The sequence below is a fragment of the Trachypithecus francoisi genome, unplaced genomic scaffold (genome assembly GCF_009764315.1).
Source record: "Trachypithecus francoisi isolate TF-2019V2 unplaced genomic scaffold, Tfra_2.0 Lachesis_group7, whole genome shotgun sequence".
Classification (NCBI taxonomy): domain Eukaryota; kingdom Metazoa; phylum Chordata; class Mammalia; order Primates; family Cercopithecidae; genus Trachypithecus; species Trachypithecus francoisi.
In genome coordinates, this window is record NW_022681472.1 from 78,182,205 (window position 1) to 78,202,103 (window position 19,899).

General features: G+C 42.7%; 1 protein-coding gene and 1 non-coding gene across 4 annotated transcripts in view; both read right to left on the bottom strand.

Moving 5' to 3' along the window:
* The window catches only part of ZHX1 (zinc fingers and homeoboxes 1), a 28,400-nt gene extending 16,374 nt beyond the window's left edge, over positions 1 to 12,026 (bottom strand). The window contains exons 1-2 of one of the 3 annotated variants that reach the window (XM_033203694.1): positions 11,023 to 12,026; positions 3,249 to 3,361 (exon numbers count right to left, since the gene is read on the bottom strand). The gene's annotated coding sequence lies outside the window, so the exon portion shown is untranslated. Of the gene's footprint in view, positions 1 to 3,248; positions 3,362 to 10,589; positions 10,906 to 11,022 lie in introns of those variants that run through there. The other 2 variants (XM_033203693.1, XM_033203695.1) reach the window with 2 other exon arrangements.
* LOC117079712 lies at positions 2,626 to 2,728 on the bottom strand. The gene has a single exon (XR_004435566.1). It is a non-coding gene; the product is annotated as a small nucleolar RNA U13 (small nucleolar RNA).
* Positions 12,027 to 19,899: the final 7,873 nt, after the last annotated feature.

Here is a 19,899-nt window from a genome sequence, read left to right on the forward strand (position 1 = left end):
GAAGTTAGTGGACTGTTTCAAATTCTATGCTTACTACTATTAAAAAAAGTCTAAAATATTTTATAATTAAGCAGAGCCACAACTGCACTGAATTTGCAAGCTTCTGGTTTTTCTGGCTGTCTTGGACTTCAAATTAAATGATTAACAGATAACAGTATGTTGGCCTAGTTAGCCACAAAAGCATGTTATTTGGTAAGATTTTATGCGAATAAAAACAAACTTTTTTTTTTTTTTCTTGAGACGGAGTCTCACTCTGTTGCCCAGGCTGGAGTGCAGTGTTGCAATCTTGGCTCACTGCAACCTCTGCCTCCCAGGTTCAAGCAATTCTCTGCCTCAGACTCCCAAGTAGTTGGGATTACAGGTGACTGCCACCACGCCTGGCTAATTTTTGTATTTTTTTAGTAGAGACGGGGTTTCACCATCTTGGCCACGCTGGTCTTGAACTCCTGACATCGTAATCCGCCGGCCTCGGCCTTCCAAAGTGCTGGAATTGCAGGCATGAGCCACTGTGCCTGGCCACTAACTTTGTTTTTTATACCAATTCTGGGTCAAATAAGAGCATTCAGAGCTGGGCGAGGTGGCTCACGTATGTAATCCCAGCACTTTGGGAGGCCGAGGCGGGTGGATCACCTGAGGTCAGGAGTTCAAGACCAGCCTGGCCAACATGGTGAAACCCTGTCTCTACTAAAAATACAAAAATCAGCCAGGCATCGTGGCATGCACTTGTAATCCCAGCTACTCGGGAGGTTGAGGCAGGAGAATCACTTGAACCTGGGAGAAGAAGGTTGCAGTGAGCCGAGATCATGCCATTGCACTCCATCCTGGGTGACAAGAGCAAAACTCTGTCTCAAAAAAAAAAAAAGAGCATTTAGAAGATACTATAGTTTTTAGGGATCATGTTAATTTTGATGTAGCATCAAAACTAAAACTGTTCTTAGGTAGCAAAAATATGCACATGGAGAATCCCTCGGAATCTGCATTTGTATATATACTGAGAATGTTTAGGACTCTGTATTCTATTTAGTGTCACTTCTCTCTCTCTGAATCAAAAGTTCTGTTTAGCCAGTTGAAAATACTTTAACACATTTGTTTTAAACTAAAAGTTACAAATACACAAAAATCACAGAATGCCTAAACAGTATGAACAAAGAATGAGTCAGATTAAAACAAAAGGTACCCACTGTGTTAAAAAAAATAAAGGTTACTTTTACACAATTAAGGTATTTTCAAAGTTAAAATGTAAAAATAAAAATAAAATGTTAAAATATTTAGAAACATCAAGTTCTTAAAAAATTAAATTAGGAATTTGACAACACAAATTTATATCCACAGCAGATGTTCTTAACGATTGCTGGTAACCTAGAATCACTACCTGAGAGATAAATCTCAAGAAAACTGCCAAAAAATAGTCTCAAGACAACAGAAAATCAAGTATTAAAGTGAATATATAAACAGGAATAAAAATAATAAAAGTGAAAGCATCTAAGAAATTGTGGTCAAAGATAACCAAATGTCAGAGGATACCTCTGCTAATGCTAATCAAGGCTGAAAGGTAGGAAACCCTATCCTCTCTACCTGTTTTTTTCCATCTGAGAAAGCAGACCTTAATGACACTAAAGATTAAAAGAAGAATCCAAACTGGACAGATTTTTTCTGGCAAACTCCAACCACAGATTGGAGGAGTGAAATGTCTTTCTGAAAGGTCTCTCCCTAGGACACTAACATCCTAGTTTTCTCTGCACAGCTGGCAGGTAGGTAGGTAGGTATGTAATACATTGAAAGTGATATATAAACTAACAGTATCATGAAATATCTTATCTTGTGAAGAGTTTGTGAATGTGATCAAAAAGTAATTTTCTGCCGAAAACAATTTTTCCCTACTTCTCTCAAGAAGGTGTGTTAAGTCTTTTACAGTCAGTCTAACACAAGAATGCTATTCTCAGTTCCAAGTGAGATTATCTCTGAAGACTGAAAAACCATTCATCTGGTCATTATCTTCTCTATTTATAAAGGTAAGGTAACTGTTACCCACTTCACTGAGGACATAATAATTAGATTTTTCTTTTTTTTTTTTTTTTTTTTTTTTTTGAGACGGAGTCTGGCTCTATCGCCCAGGCTGGAGTGCGGTGGCCGGATCTCAGCTCACTGCAAGCTCCGCCTCCCGGGTTTACGCCATTCTCCTGCCTCCGCCTCCCAAGTAGCTGGGACTACAGGCGCCCGCCTCGTCGCCCGGCTAGTTTTTTGTATTCTTTAGTAGAGACGGGGTTTCACCGTATTAGCCAGGGTGGTCTCGATCTCCTGACCTTGTGATCCGCCCGTCTCGGCCTCCCAAAGTGCTGGGATTACAGGCTTGAGCCACCGCGCCCGGCCTAGATTTTTCAAAATACTTTGAAAGATAATAGTAATCAGTATTGGTAATATCAACTTAAAAGAACTCTGTTATCAATTTTTTAAAAATGAAAACTACCACATTAATGTTTATCAAATCTTTCCTCGTATTTTCTGGAATCATCTAAAATAACAATTGGATAAATGCTTCTTATAAAAGCCAATTAATTAATCAGATAAAATATAAAAGCAATTACATACAAATATATTCGAATATATATATATATATACTTTTAACGTCACACAAGTAATGTGCCAGTGTCGTAACAAGGTTTGAGAAAGGCACATTTCACACATGAGCATGAAACCCAATCATCACACTTATGAACTACAAAAGGATCAATATTCAAATATTTAAGTTTTGGTATGGTTAATATAAGTAAGAGTATTTAATATTCTAACTCTTATAATTAACTATTATTAGTAGCCTACGTTTTGAAAATATAGTTTCAGGATTTGTTCTTGAACATCCTGAAGCATTTTTCTGGATATAGGTAAAAGCATAGCAAAATTTCTAGATCAATTTCCCCACACCAAAGGTACATTTTGTCTTGTTTACCTCTGTTATCACAGCACTTGGTATAGTGCTTGACACAGCAGATTTCATCAAATACTAATTTTAAAATCAATTATATCATATAAGCTTTATTATGAAGTGTGATGCTGTCTCTTTTGAAATTAAAGCAGTCCTATAGTTATAGCTCTTAAAATTTGAAAGTATATTAAAAAAAGTGTTAACATATGCCTGCTGCTTTTTAAGGAAAGCTTTTAAAAACTTTAGCCAAATATAGTATCACGGAATCTAAAGTGAGTACATTCAGTATCTGAGTTTTACCATACCAAAATACTGAAACACATACTTGCCACAGCTTCCTTAGCATTCTGTTCTTGAAATGGAAGGGTATCCCTTCTAGTTAGATGTTTAGCTCAGGCCATCATCACCAACAGGTCAAAAGTAGCTGTCTGTCTTCTCCTACAAAAAATTCATATTTTATTATTCTAGATATAATTTAGCCTTAGTCAGGAAATTTCTACAATTTATGGCTTAGTTTTTAATAAATAAGTGTAATTTTGAAAAAAAAAAGTTTATTCCCTCATCAAAACTTTAAAAGAACAATTTAAATACCAATCCTAATATTGGTAGGAAACACAAAAACTACATATTAAAAAATTCTATTTGTATTATACAGAACAACCAAATAACCACTACACCATTTTCAATAAAATTTCAAAATGTGAATATATGCCATCTGTAAAGTGAAAATTGAGATGTAGAAACTGGGAATTCTTTAAAATGAGTATATAGGCCGGCGCAGTGGCTCATGCCTGTAATCCCAGCACTCTGGGAGGCCAAGGCAGGCAGATCACCTGAGGTTGGGAGTTCGAGACCAGCTTGACCAACAAGGAGAAACCCCGTCTCTACTAAAAATACAAAATTGGCCAGGCATGGTAGCGCATGCCTGTAATCCCAGCTACTCAGGAGGCTGAGGCAGGAGAATCGCTTGAACTGGGGAGGCAGAGGTTGCAGTGAGCCGAGATCGCACCATTGCACCCCGGTCTGGGCAACAAGAGTGAAACTCTGACTCAAAATAAATAAATAAGTATACAAAGGTTATGAAGACAATTTAGTTAAACTAAGAAATGGAAGTAGTTGTATACGTTTATGTGTTTGTACATAAACCTAGTGACATTTGTATCCTAATTTATTACGTTAATCAGAATGGAGAGGATTATTAATGCTGACAACACAAGCCAAAATAAGTTAAACAAACTAGTAGTACTTGATCTCTAAACAAGGAGTTATCTAACAGAATGACTGGGGTTTAGCCATGTCGTTTTTGCCTGAAAGCTACTACTAAATGGCTTTACAATCAGTGCACTGTGAAGCATTAATATCACGCAATCAAATAAATAGAAAATAATTCTCTGAAAATTCAATTACTGTACAAATATGTTGTAGTATATAACCTAGAGCAGTTAAACCAATCAGAAAAGTTTAATAAAGCTACAATTGCTTATCTTACCAGAACAGTCATAAATAACACTTTTGAAGGGTTAAAGCATTTTGGTTGTATTCTTTTTTTTTTTTTTTGAGACGGAGTCTCGTTGTGTCGCCAGGCTGGAGTGCAGTGGCATAATCTCGGCTCACTGCAACCTCCGACTCCCTGGTTCAAGCGATTCTCCTGCCTCAGCCTCCTGAGTAGCTGGGTTTACAGGCACGCACCACCACGCCCAACTAATTTTTGTATTTTTAGTAGAGACAGGGTTTCACCATGTTGGCGAGGATGGTCTCGATCTCCTGAGCTCAAGTGATCTACCCGCCTTGGCCTCCCAAAGTGCTAGGATTACAGGCGTGATCCCTAACTGGCCTTTTGTTGTGTTCTTTAAGCACTATTCTCTGTAAACTATAATGAATAAATATTAAGGATGATTATTTTCCCAATTAACCTTATTTTTTGATTCCTTCTACTACTACAGGTTTATGAAGAAACTTCTCACATCAAGAAATAATGTAAATACACCAGTCCCCTAGTAAAATACCTCTAGATTAAGTTAAAACTTAGGTTGAATAAGTACACTATTTTCATGAAAAGCAAAAGAGCATCTTCCTGGTAGGCCCAGTGAAGCATCTTGTTATCTCTGTAGCCTGGGACTCTACAATTTCATTTCCTGGTATCTCCTTGTTCTGCCACTCGTTAGCTATCAATCTACAGGATGTGGACTAGAAGAGAAGATAGGAAACAGCTGCCAAAGAGGGAAGGTTATTTTCCAAAATGAATTATTAATACCGTAGGAAACTGGTAACCTATTTCAATCCATTCTTAAAATCACACAGTAATTGCAAGATATTTTACCGAATGAGTCTCTTAAGAAGAGCTGCCAAGACATGTAAAGGCACAAGGTTACCAGAGGAGCAAAAATGAGCTCATCAGTGCTTTTGAATGAAAATCCTAGTTGCTTGATGTTAAGTTCCTGATACTGGGATTACTTCAGAACATTTCTATCTAATTCAAAGTATTTTTCTTAATTTAGTATGAGTGAATTCCATAAATTAAAGAGCTCATCTCAGCTATATACATTATATAATAAAACAGAACAAGCTGTTCTGGTAGTAGATGGATTACAAAAAAAGACCAAGAGCTTGAAAAATTTGGAACAGACTGGGTTCAAATCCAGCACTGCCACTTACTAGCTGTGTGACTTTAGACAAATGGCTTAGCCTTTTTGTGCCTCAGCCCTGTCATCTACAAATGGGGCTAGTAATATTAATAGGATACTACTTACTTAATAGGGTTGTTGGCCGGGCGCGGTGGCTCAAGCCTGTAATCCCAGCACTTTGGGAGGCCGAGACGGGCGGATCACGAGGTCAGGAGATCCAGACCATCCTGGCTAACACGGTGAAACCCCGTCTCTACTAAAAAATACAAAAAACTAGCCGGGCGTGGTGGCGGGCGCCTATAGTCCCAGCTACTCGGGAGGCTGAGGCAGGAGAATGGCGTAAACCCGGGAGGCGGAGCTTGCAGTGAGCTGAGATCCGGCCACTGCACTCCAGCCTGGGCGACACAGCGAGACTCCGTCTCAAAAAAAAAAAAAAAAAATAGGGTTGTTGTGAGGATTGAAATAGGTAACACATGTAAAGTTTCTGGAATACTTCTTCGTACTTAGAACACAATGAATGTTAGCAAAGAAATCTTTGTTTAAAATTTGCTCACTGTTGACAAGTGATAAAATACTTTAAGAATCTGGGTAACAACCAACCAGCAAAATGTATTTGCCATTTCGTACCTTTGAGCATATTAAATCATGCTGGAACAAGTTGGCTTCAATAGGCAGGTATTAATCAATCAAATTTAACCTCTCCCCCACAAACATTTTCTGACCTTAGCTTCAAAATGAATCATTACTGTATGACACATTTAAGGGGTATTTCATAGAACTAGCAAACATCTGATATAAGTAATTTTATCATAGTAACGAGCAGAAATTGTTCTCATGATCCTCCCCACTCCCAAGTACAGCCCATGTCTAGCAAAGTTTTAACACACTTATTTTTAAGAATATTGGATTGTAAAAGAGAATAAACTTAGGATAGAAGAAAAACATAATTATGAGTTAAGTGCTTAGAAATATCAGAACCTCCTATCTTCTTTCATTTCTCACTAAAAAACAAAAAAGGAAAAGAAAGACTTTTAAGAAGGGGAAAAAGGATTAGAAATCTTGAGAAATAGGAAATCGCCGAAATTTAATGAAAGAGTTATTTTATTTACAATAATATATATGGCTATGACTTCAATATTTTAATTTTGTTAAGATAAATTCTGACATTATTTTTTAAAATCTAAAACTAAGAACTGAAAATTAAAATCTTGCATTAAAAATTATTTATTTAGCTGAGTGCAGTGGCTCACGCCTGTAATCCCAGTATTTTGGGAGGCCAAGGCAGAGGACTGCTTGAGGCCAGGAGTTTGAGACCAGCTGGGGCAACACAGCAAGACCTTATCTCTACAAAAAAAAAAATTAAAAATTAGCCGGGAATGGGTGACACATGACTGTAATCCTAGCTACTCGAGAGGCTGAGGAAAGAGGATTGCTTGAGCACAGGACATTGAGGGTGCAGTGAGCCATGATTATGCCACTGCCTTCCAGCCCGGGCCACAGAATGAGACCCTGTCTCAAAAAAAAAAAAAAAAAAAAAAGGACTCAATTGGCTCCCTTGACTAAACATCATTCTTAAACTGCTCATGTATACTTTACTTTTATTTTTTTTATTTTATTTTTTTTCTGAGACGGAGTCTCGCTCTGTCTCCCTGGCTGGAGCGCAGTGGCGCGATCTTGGCTCACTGCAAGCTCCGCCTCCCGGGTTCACACCATTCTCCTGCCTCAGCCTCCCAAGTAGCTGGGACTACAGGCGCCCACCACCGCGCCGGGCTAATTTTTTGTATTTTTAGTAGAGACGGGGTTTCACCGTGGTCTCGATCTCCTGACCTTGTGATCCGCCCGCCTCGGCCTCCCAAAATGCTGGGATTACAGGCGTGAGCCACGGCGCCCGGCCACTGCTCATGTATACTTATTTTCCAAAGTATATCATCATATTTGTTTAGACCAAAGGTATACAGTCTTACCTCTTAAATTGGAAACCAATTGTATAAAATGCCAAGATTAAGTATCTTTTAAGATCAAAACCTGGCAACTACATAAAAATTTACATATGGTCGGGCGCGGTGGCTGTAATCCCAGCACTTTGGGAGGCCGAGACGGGCGGATCACGAGGTCAGGAGATGGACACCATCCTGGCTAACACGGTGAAACCCCGTCTCTACTAAAAATACAAAAACTAGCCGGGCGAGGTGGCAGGCGCCTGTAGTCCCAGCTACTCGGGAGGCTGAGGCAGGAGAATGGCGTAAACCCGGGAGGCGGAGCTTGCAGTGAGCTGAGATCTGGCCACTGCACTCCAGTCCCGGCGACAGAGCGAGACTCCGCCTCAAAAAAAAAAAAAAAAAAAAATTTACATATTACTATTTACTTTAAGAATATCCTGTATAAAATGCAGATCTCCAGAATGTAAACTCAATGTATATTCTGATTAATAATCTAAGTCAGCAACTTCAGTCATGCAAATCTGGTTATTCATGACTACAAATATATCAGAGCAACAAGGATACAATAAAATTCATCAGCAGTAGTAAAGAAACATTGACTCTTATTCTAAAGACAGTAGCAGTTTCAAAAAGAAATATAACTTACTTTTGAAAATACGTATGATTATTTAAAAGGATTTTAAGTTCAAAAAATTTAGTCTTAACAGTAAATGTGCTTATCACAACATAAATAAATACTTACAATGGTTTAAAAAATGTGTATTACTGGCTAGCACCATAAACAGTACAATAGATAATTCTAAAAATCTCTCTGAATAATTGCATTGGCTATGATATTAGATTAAAAACTAGGTGCTGAACTTTCAACACTGTTAATTTAAGTCTTTTGGGCCCAAATTCACAAACTGCAAACACAACTAAAAGGGTTATTTCCTCAGCTATGTTTGTGATCATTTTAATAATTTTAAAAGCATTTTCATTTAAGTATTGTTATAATTTACAGCAAACTAAGTCTCAAATATCACATTTTATGCTTAATTAGCATAAGAAATATAACACATCATAATATAACCTTTCCATCTTAATATAAAATAATAGAAAAGGAAGAAAAATCCTCAAAATTAACCACCTCTCCTATGCTATTAATTTCGCTAATAACTGTAAAACTTTGTCCCCATTTATTGAAAAAAAAAAAAGAACTTACAATTATCATTAAAGGTGAAATAATTGCTACATCATGCATGAACTACCTCCCAAATCCAGTGAAATAATAAGCTTAGCTATAAAGGAAAGAAATGTACTAATGAGTGCTCACTAGCACAGACACATTTATGTTTTCGGCTTTAGCATATTTTCAAACCATCTGGCATTAATGCCTCTCTGGTTCACCCAGCCTAATCTGTTCAGAATTGAATATAAAACTAGAGCTACATGCACACTGAGGAAACCAAAGAACAGCACACATGCATACAATGTTCCAAATGTGAAGTTCTAAACTAGTTTATACTTGAACTCTATCTTTAAAACATTTCCACTGAAGATGTTAAAGCTCTTTTGAAATTATAAGAATGGTTCAAGAAATCTCTATGAATCATCACTATCATCAGTTACCCAAGTATTATTCTTTATTTCTCATTTTAATCCTGATTGTTAAATAAGGAATCTGAAGAGGTACTTCAACAAAAAAGATTCACTGGTAACTGAAATGCTATCATTTTGTATCGAAAAGGTCCTCGTACGATTATACATTTTACTTTGTATAAAATTAGTCTGCTTAGCCCTCAAATGCTTTGAGAAAGGAGAGAAAAACTAAAAGGAAAAAAAATATTCATGAAAGCCCTTTTTCTTTTACGTCCTGTTACCGCATTATTGTCAATGGCAGCACTCACATTTCTTTTGCTTAAAATCAGGAGTCAGAATTGCTACTTCAGAAATTAAAATAATCGATGGGTATACTAGGGCCAATTTCCCTGTTAAAACCAACTCCTGCTCACCTTCACTCCCAACAAAAAAAGAATGACTTTTTCAGAATAATTTTTCATAAACAAAGATAATTAATGTAGCACCATATAACACAATTTAAAGCTTTCAGACAAAGACTGAGAAACAATGACCAATACCAACAACTCTAAAGTGCTCTCATATATGTATACACACAACACACACACACCTCCCAAACCAAATATTAACTGTTCCTGGGGGAAAACTGCTTCTTCCTCCCTAACCGTGAACCGCTGTATATTTTCCAATTTTGTTATTTTCCTTTTTCTGCTGTCACATTAACCTCCAAGAGAATTGCTTAAGTTACATGGAATCCCAGCCTAATCACATCACAACTTCTCTCTCAGCCTTTTCTTACATTTTTCTCTCAAAGATTATCTCTTCGCATGTTTTTTTTTTTCTTCTAATAGCTGGGTTGAGTTGACAGAAAGGGCTGTGGAATTTCTGCTGTCCGATATCTTCCCTGTATTTCTCTTTTCTCATCCCTAGTCCCTGTTCTAATTCCCCTGCCTGCTGTTTCTCATTGACGCCTTCCCAGCTGCTGGATCCTTCACTAACCTAAGCTAAGGATATCAAATGGAATCTTTTCCTTCTCAGGGGCTATGCTCTTTCCTTACAGTTACCCACGGAGGAAAGAGGACAGGAAAGGTACTAAAACAAAGAATTGCCAAGTCCTTTTACCTCCAACTTTGGTGTAAATATATAAGGAAAGGGCATCTGCCAGGGCTCTTCTTTCCTGCCCTTAGACCTTGTTCCTCTTAAACCTCCCCTTCCCAGCCTTTTATTTCCCTTGAGGAATTAGTAGATTGCTCCCTGTGGGCCCTAAGGCTTGGAGGATTCCCATGGGTCAGCCCCCACACCCCCACGCCCCTACCATCCTCTTTAATTAACTTCTCCCTAAATCCCAGGGCTTCCTCACAATCGTAATACGGTGCTTAAGGACTCAACTCCCAGTCTTTCTCAAAGTTGAGACATGGCCTGGCCCCGAAACGGGTGCGCACAGCCTTCCTTGAACTGGAGGTAAGGACTTCTCCCGAACGGTTTGCTTGGGCTCCAACCTTAGTCAGTGCGCTCAGCTCCAGCAAGAGAATCTCTCCTTACCCTCAGGGAGACTAAGTCCCCATGAAGTAGCCACACGCCCCCGGAGGACAGCGCTCCCGACCTCCTCTAGGACTCCCAACATCACTGGGGTGCTCCCTCCGGCGGCGCCCTCCGCTGGGAATACGCAGTCTTCACTCCCCTCAACAATCCTAAGTTGCTCAGTCCTCACCAAGACAGGGAGCTGAGATTTTCCCTCCAGAGAGCCCCCCGCCCCCAAGCTCCTTCGGTGGCGGAGACACCCAAAAAGAGCGAGGGAGGCTGTGGGTCTGTCTGTCCCTCTGCGGCGACTGCCCAGCCGCGAGGCAGGCCCCGTCCGTCCCCCTCGGACGCCCCGCGCCGGGTCCACCACGCCACCCGCCGCCGCGAGCGGGCTCAGCCCCAGGGGTCTCTGCTGTGAGGCCACCCTCCTCCCGCCGGGCCCTGCGCCACTCGCCTTTCCCGTGCCGGCCGCGGACTCTGCGCTCCGGTTCCCACCCGCAGCCCAGAGTCTCCAGGCCCGCTGGTCGCGGGGCCGGCTCACGCCACTACCTGCAGGGGCCGCCGCGCCTCTCAGCGCCACGCCGCCGCCATCTTGCATTTCAAACCGGCTGCACTTTTCAGGGAGTCAACTCTGACCTGTGAACCCTAAACCCGGAACCGCTCGGCGGGCCCGCAAAGGGGCCTCAGCAGCTCGGTGGCCCCGCAGAGCTTAGGGACCCAGGGTGGGGGTGCGAGGAGAGGCGCGCGCCCCAGCGGCCGTCGGGGGCGGAGGGGGAGGGGAGAGAGCCGGTCAAGGAGGGGCGCTCCCGCGCGCGCGTCCTCCGCGCGCCCCCACCCCGTGCGGCGCCGGGCTCTCCACGCCCAGACCCTGCTACTCCACTGGGGTCCTACCCCTTCCCCTAGTCCGGGGATTGGCGCACCGCGGGAGGTAGGGAGCCGCCCCGCCCCCCTGTCAACAGAAGCCCCGCCCCAGGCTGCGGAAGCTCCGCCCCCTGTCAGGAGAAGCCCGGCCTTCCTAGGGCTCGAAATGGCCCCGCCCTTTGCCGGCGACCGCTCCGCCCACTGTCGACGGAAGCCTAGTCTTCTCTCGGGTCAGCACAGAAGGCAGACCTGCCTTCCTTGCGCTCCGCCTTCCTAATGTCACTGCTGGATCGTGAGAGGTAAGCATGCTGGCTTCTATTGAAACGCCCCTTGTCATCACACGCCCATCCTCAGGGGAGACACGACCCAGGCTCCGCCCCTTTGGGCGGAAGCCCCGCCCCTCGGAGACCGCTGCGAGTCCAGCTGGGAGCCCTGTGCCCTGACAGATGTCGCCGCGCCCCTTGTCAGCGGTAGCTCCACCTCTCGTCGCTCCTCGGCGGGCCGCAGCTCCACCCGCTGACACCGAAAGTTCAGTTCAGCCGTACTTGGAACCGCCGGGCAAGGCGGAGCCGCCCTCTGTCCCTCAGCCGCCCTCCTCCCCTCGAACAGCCACTCTCTCTTCCCGAGACTTCTTTCGAGTCGAGGGCTTCACATCCCGACGGCTTCCAGGGAACCAGCCCTGCAGCGGGGTCAGCGAGTGCCTGGGCTTTCGGGAACACCGCCCAGCGTCGCCGCCCCTCTCCACTCACTTTCCCTTTCCCCTGCACCGCCGTCAGAACGAGGAGGAACAGAACCAAAGCGGAGAGCGGCAACTCACCCTCCAGCCGCTCCACACGCCGGGCCCTGGACGCTCGAGCGCTCCTGGGCCCCTTGACGTTCACTCCCCACCCCCATCCCAGTCGCGGACTCTTTGTGCAGAGCTCCGCTGAGCCACATTAATCCTAAAAGCACAGTAGAGCTCCGCTGAGCCACATTAATCCTAAAAGATGCAGTTGTTTCAAGTGGAAATATGATTTTTTTTTTTTTTTTTGAGACGGAGTCTCGCGCTGTCGCTCAGGCTGGAGTGCAATGGCGCGATCTCGGCTCACTGCAACCTCCGCCTCCCAGGTTCAAGCGTTTCTTCTGCCTCAGCCTCCCGAGTAGCTGGGATTACAGGCGCCCATCACCTGATGCCGGGCTAATTTTTGTATTTTTAGTAGAGACGGTTTCACCATGTTGGCCAGGCTGGTCTCGAACTCCTAACCTCAAGTGATCCTCCTGCCTCGGCCTCCCAAAGTGTTGGGATTACAGGAGTGAGACACCGCGCCTGCCCGTGGAATCTGTTGAAATCAGTGTTCTACAATGTTCTTTTTATTTATAGGTTTCATCTTAGAATCCTAAAACTTGTGTAGGATGAGGCTTAATCTTATAAGCAAAGGTATTCAACCCTGCCACATTCCACGCCCTGTATTTACAACAAAAAATATAACACTGCTTTACTCCTCTGGAATTAAATTCCTAATGCATACTATCTCTACAAATGATTTCGAGAAACCAATGTAATGTTCTAATAAAGATGAAAAAATAGAAAGTAGTTTATAATAAAATATGTACTAATATCAAGAAAAATTTTAAAATAACAGAGTTTTCACAATGCGAATACTCTGCCACCAATACAATGCAAAACAAAAACTGCCCCCGCAAAATTTCAGTACGCCCCCAAGGGGCAGTACTGCCCTCACTGGGAACCTCTTTAGACCAAGGAAGGGTCTGGAAATGCTTCAAATAGAGAAATTCATTCTTTTGTCTACACATTTAATGACAGGTTTTCTTTTGTTCGTTTGTTTTTGTTGGTTGGTTTGTTTGAGACGGAGTCTTGCTCTGTCTCTCAGGCTGGAGTGCAATGGCTCGATTTCGGCTCACTGCAACCTCTGCCTCCGGGGTTCAAGCCATTCTTCTGCCTCAGCCTCTTGAGTAGCTGGGATTACAGGCACGCGCCACCACGCCCGGCTAATTTTTGTATTTTTAGTACAAACGGGGTTTCACCATGTTGGTCAGGCTGGTCTCGAACTCCTGACCTCGTGATCTGCCCTCAGCCTCCCAAAGTGCTGGGATTATAGGCGTGAGCCACTGCACCCGGCCGGTGACTCGTTTTTGTGTGTGCCAGTGTATGCCAGGCACTGTGGGAGATGTACGGCTGAGTTAGGCAACATTCCTGTCTTCCAGGAATGTACAGCCTAGTAGCCAAGCAAAAACAGGAGCATAAAGATGTCTCAAGTGAAAGGTAAGAAGAGACCCCTTTAGGGATGTGGAGCTCTTGACTGCAGCTTCACATTTTACCCCCACTTCCTCCCTTGCTTTCTTCTTCCTCCTCCTCTTCTTTAGCACTAGTTTATAGAGTCACTCCTCCTCCCTATAAGCTGTCTCCCTGGTTCACTGCCCAATGCCAGCAGCCCAGAATTCTCCCAGTTTAGGGTCATGCCCACAGGGCAATTCTGTCCAAGAAAACACAGTGCTGAGAACAATATCCTTAGCTGAATTGCTGCCAATTACTTGGTATCCTTCTACAAAGCAAGACTGTTATCATCACCACTCAAAAAAAAAAAACTGGTTGCAGACTTAAGCAATATGAATATATGTTTAGCATAGCAGATTGTGCCAGCCCACATAAATCTGCTTAGAGATCAGCCTCACAGAGTAACTTGTTTTTATTAAAATAAATTCATTTATAAAAATTGTAAATATGATGGATTTTAACAGCTGCGTGGCTCCAGAAGTTTTTTTTTTTTTTTTTTAACCATGGATTGGCACAATTAGAATAGTCTAGATTTTTTTATGCATATGTTTTGCAGTTTGTCATACTCAAACTGGTATGGCAAAACTTCAGTACTCTTAGAGATAGAAGTTGTTCAGCAGGTTTTAAAAAGCACAGTACTTTTGCTATTCAGAGCCTCTTCCACCTTTGGAACAGTGAAAAAAAATATTGGTAGGAAATGAAGAGCTTTGGATAAAAAGTTCTAAGCTCTGGTGTCATCTCAAGAGGAATCGGCTTCCAACAGCACTTTTTGTAGTAGCTCCCTTCTGTTATTATTTTTCCTTTTTCTACTTTTTGTGAAAAAGTCTTTTTAAAAACATGATACCATGAAATAGAACAGTCAAAAAAGACATCAAACTAAGACACTTTAAACTTTTGACTATAGTTAGGCGGACTTAAGAATTTAGCCCTAGTGAAGTGCTCCCACCATTTTCTCTAATGGCTACATTAGAAGGTGAACAAAAATGTTCCTACTAAAACTAATTCAGGCTGAACAAACTTTCTAAGTCAGTTTGGGGGTCAAGCCATTTCCTGTTTCTCTTAGTGCTTGCTCTGTGAAAATAATAATGTTACTGGTAATAACAACAGTAAAAACAAGTCAATATTCTTGGTACTTGTGAAATTCCTTCCCTCCACTCTTTCCCTTTACTTCTAGCATAGGACCATATATAGGACTACAGGACTATAGATGCAAAACAAGGAAAACAGAGAGGAAAACTGATTTTCCAGTATTCATTCAAAGAGTAACACATTGATACACTTTATATTTTAATCATAGTGTCATCTGGGTTGATTCATTCATTGGCGTGTAACTCTATATCCACCAAAACTTAGTGTCTTGGCCCAGGCAGGGTGCCTCATGCCTTAATCCCAGCATTTTGGGAGGCTGAGGCAGGTGGATCACAAGATTAGGAGATCGAGACCATCCTGGCCAACATGGTGAAACCCTGTCTCTACTAAAAATACAAAAATTAGCTGAGCGTGGTGGCGTGCGCCTATAGTCCCAGCTACTCAGGAGGCTGAGGCAGGAGAATCGCTTGAACCCAGGAGGCGGAGATTGCAGTGAGCCAAGAAGATTGCACCACTGCACTCCAGCCCGGGTGAGAGAGTGAGACTCCATCTCAAAACAAATAATCCAAAAAACCTTGGTGGCTATATCAGCATGACTTCTAAGGAAAAAGTGGCAGTATATATTTTTTAACCTAAAAACTTAGCATACGAATAACCCTAGGGAACACCCTACCAGAAAACAACACTAGAGTGAGAAAATGCAATAATTCACTGTGTTTCAGTCTTTGCAGAGAAGTCTAAGTAGCAGTCTTTAAATTTTAACGTTCATGAAAATTATGGAGAACTTTCTTTAAAAATAGATTCTCAGACCCCACTCCTGGGAGAGTCTAATTCAGTGGGTCTTGGATGAGGTCATGAATCTACATTTGACATGAAGCTGCAGACTTTGAGAAATACTCGTCTAAACAAATGCTTATAATTAAGGAAAAATTTCTTGTAGAAATAACTAAGGGTTACAAACTACAAAAACTCTGAGAAGAGATACTGTTCCTAAAATTGTCAGTTGCGTAGACATCAACACTGGGAAGGAAATGCCTTCAGTCATTAAGAACTTTCGGACCCATTGCAGACTTTCCATATTCTAGGAAAGGTCATCAAACTCAGAGCACTTTAGATATGTTATCCCATTATATCCTCCTGGTATCTCTGTGAGATAGTGGGTATTGTTTGCAGTTAACATATGAGGAAGCTAAAGTTTGGAGACATTAAGCTACCCAGGATAAGTAAGCTGGATTTTGAATCCATCCTGACCAGTCCTAAATCCTCATAAAGATGTTACATACACTGCTTCTAAGAAAGAAGGCATTGCATTAGCCAAGCTACAGTGTGCACTGGATTTGAGACCTTTCACTGTCATTGAAGTCAGATGGTCACTGTCAAATCCCAGGTTCTCTGCCACTTGCTAACTGTATCAGGAAGTACAAACCCACCAAAATTTAGTGACTTAAAAAATGAAGCAATTATTTACCTCAGATATCTGTGGGTCATCTGAGTGAGTCTGCTAATCTGGATGGTTCTGAACTGGAGCGGGTTTGGCTGACCTCAGCTGGACTTGCTCAGGCATCTGTGGTTAGCAGGTGGGCTGTCTGGGGGCTGCCTGGTCTAGGACAGCTGCATTCGTATGTCCAGGGGCTGGCTTATGCAGGACGGCTTCAGCCACACCTTCAGTGGATGGCTGGCTGTTGATCACAGCGGGAACTGGGCCACATGTCTCATCTTCCAGTAGAATAGCCTGGACTCATTCATAAGCAACCACAGGATTCCAAGAAAGCCAGAAGCAGCCTTTAAGGTCTCTTGAAGCCTAGGCTCAGAGCTGACATAACTCGTTTCTGCCACATTTTGCTGACCAAGGCTAATCACAGAGCAAGCCCTGATTCCACCTCCTTTTTTTTTTTTTAAGAGAGACACAGGGTCTTGCTGTCGCCCAGGCTGAAGTGCAGTGGCGCAATCACAGCTCACTGCAGCCTTGAACTCCTAGGTTCAAGGCATCCTACCGCCTCATCCTCCCGAGTAGCTAGGACTACTGCCATTTTTGGCTTGATCCCACCTCTTGAAAGCAGCTGCAAAGTCACATCGCAAAGGATGAGGTTACAGGAACGGCAAACAATTGTGGCTATTTCTGTCATTGAGTTACCACACTATGTGACTGAAGGCAGGTTTCTTAACCTGTCTATGTTTTCACTCATCTGTAAAATGAAGATAACATTACAATTGTTGTGTCCTAGCTCAAAGGGTTAATAGTTCACAAAAAGCACCTGGCTTACCTTAACTGCCCAGAAAATATCAGCCTGGTGATGCTCTCTACGGTCTTTCCAGCCTGAAAGTCTTATGAATTTGCATGGAAGAGAGACCAGACTGATTTATGTGGCTCCTCAGGGAAGGACGTTGGCCCTGATTTTCTCACTCTTGATTTCATACTGTTCCAGTCAACACAGTTCTGGTTGTGAGGTACAGAAACTCTCGTAAGCTAGCTCAATCCAGGAACGAAAGCTACTCTTTGACCCTGCAGATCTACTCCATCCTCTCCCCTCTTGACTCCCTTTTAAACAGATTTTTTTTTTGAGACAGAGTTTCGCTCCTGTTGCCCAGGCTGGAGTGCAATGGCGCAATCTCGGCTCACCGCAACCTCTGCCTCCCAGGTTCAAGTGATTCTCCTGCCTCAGCCTCCTGAGTAGCTGGGATTACAGGCATTGGCCAGCACGCCCTGCTAATTTTGTAATTTTAGTAGAGCTGGGGTTTCTCCATGTTGGTCAGGCTGGTTTCGATCTCCCGACCTCATGTGATCTGCCCGCCTCGGCCTCCCAAAGTGCTGGGATTACAGGCATGAGCTGCCGCGCCTGGCCTTTTGACTCCTTTTAAGTTTCCTCGAGAACATGGCCTGGCCAAGTAGCCTCAACCAAGGAGTCCAATATGACTGTTGAGCTCTGTTCATTAGAGCTAATGCACCAATTCCCAAATCTAAAGAGAGAACCTGATTGGTCCAGCACGTTTCTTCTTAAAAGGTCAGCTTAGTGCAATCTGCCAGGTTAGGAGGGAAGCCAGTCTTGTGGGGAAAGAGCAGCTTTACTTGGACAGGAGAGGCTGCAAGCAAGGACAGTTCCTTCAGAAGATGGCTGTGAGCCAGCAAAGACAATGCTTTACATCTCCTGGACATATGTCGCCTTCTCTACGATTGGAATTTACCTTTCCATCAAATAGTGAAAGGACTCAACTTCAAGGACCTTATAAAATCCATCTCCTCTCTCTACATTTCTTAATAAAGTGGATGCAGGGGGCTATTTCTCCCACCCACTCACCAAATAGCTACCTCATGCTTTAGCTGTAACATAGGCATATTATGCTAGGACTGCATATTATGGTCTGTCATTTTCTTTTTTTTTTTTTTTTTTTTTTTTTTTTTTTTTTTTTTTTTGAGGAGGAGGAGTCTCGCTCTGTCGCCCGGACTGGAGTGCAGTGGCCGGATCTCAGCTCACTGCAAGCTCCGCCTCCTGGGTTTACGCCATTCTCCTGCCTCAGCCTCCCTAGTAGCTGGGACTACAGGCGCCTGCCACCTCGCCCGGCTAGTTTTTTTTTGTATTTTTAGTAGAGACGGGGTTTCACCATGTTAGCCAGGATGGTCTCGATCTCCTGACCTCGTGATCCGCCCGTCTCGGCCTCCCAAAGTGCTGGGATTACAGGCTTGAGCCACCGCGCCCGGCCGGTCTGTCATTTTCATGCCTTAGCTCTAACATAGGCATATTATGCTAGGACTGCTGTCAAAAAAAGTGCCACAGACTGGGTGGCTTAAACAACAGAAATTTATTTTTCTCGCAGTTCTGGAAACTAAGTATCTGAAATCAAGGTGTTGGCAGAGTTGGTTCCTTTTTTTATTTTTTTTATTTTTATTTTTTAAGTTTTTGTAGACACAGAGGTCTCACTCCGTTACCCAGGTTGGTCTCCAACTCCTGGCCTCAAGGAATCCTCCCGCTTGGCCTCCCAAAATTCTGGGAATACATGCGTGAGCCACTGCGTCTAGCCAGGGCTGGGGTTTTTTCTGAGGGCTGTCAGGGAAGGATCTTTTCCATGCCTATCTTCTTGACTTACAGATGGCCATCTTCTCCCTGCGTCTCCACATCATCTTCCCTCTGTATATGCTGGTGTTCAAATTTGCTTTTCTTATAAGAACACCAGTACATACAATTAGGATCTACCCTCCTGACCTCACTTTAAATGACCTCTGCAAAGACCCTATGTCCAACCTTGGTCACGTTCTAAGGCACTGGGGGTTAGGGCTTTAACATATGAATTCTGAGGGAGTCACAATTCAGCCCGTAGCAGGAGGAAAACAGTCATCACTATAAACTACAAAATGCAAGTAGTATCTCAACCTGTTCTTTCCTGGGCTTATCCATAGTTCTGCATTTCGGAATGTCTTTCAGTCCCTAAGAATATTCAGTAACTACTTAACTGACTCTCTGTGGTCTGTAATTTTTTAAAGTTCCAAGTCTATGAAAAGGGTGGTCATCCTGGATACTTTTTGAAAGCTTTTTATATTGTGGCGAGTTTATCTTATGTTTAATCAAATAGCATTTTGTTTACACATTGCCGAAGGCCATGGTTTTCAGCTAGACAATAGAATCACCTCGTGTTTTCTAAAAACATCTAGTTTTTATTGGTCTGTTCAAAGAAAGAAAAAAAATCTATGCCCCCAGCTCTACCCCCGAAGATTCTGATTTATTCAGTTTATGGTGAGCTACAGGCACTGTTCTGTTTTTAAAAAGCTTCCCAAATGATTCCAAAATGCAGTCAGTTTTGAGAACCACTGGCCTCAGGCAAGGGGGAAAGGAGGTAACCAACTCTTATGAAGAACCTCTACCTGCCAGGTCCTGAGGTCAATACTTTTCTATATAATCTAATGTAATTTTCAGAGCAATCCTATGAGTATTAATACTACATCCCCCATTTTGTAGATAAGAAAATTGGGGCGTAAGATTTATTTGCTCAAGTTTCACAAGTTGTGGAGGCAGAAGTTCAAATAATGGGTTGCAGGACCCTGGTAGGGCTGGAGATTTTTCCATCAGAAGGTCGACAACCATCATGTGAATACATTATCTCTCTTTGTCTGAA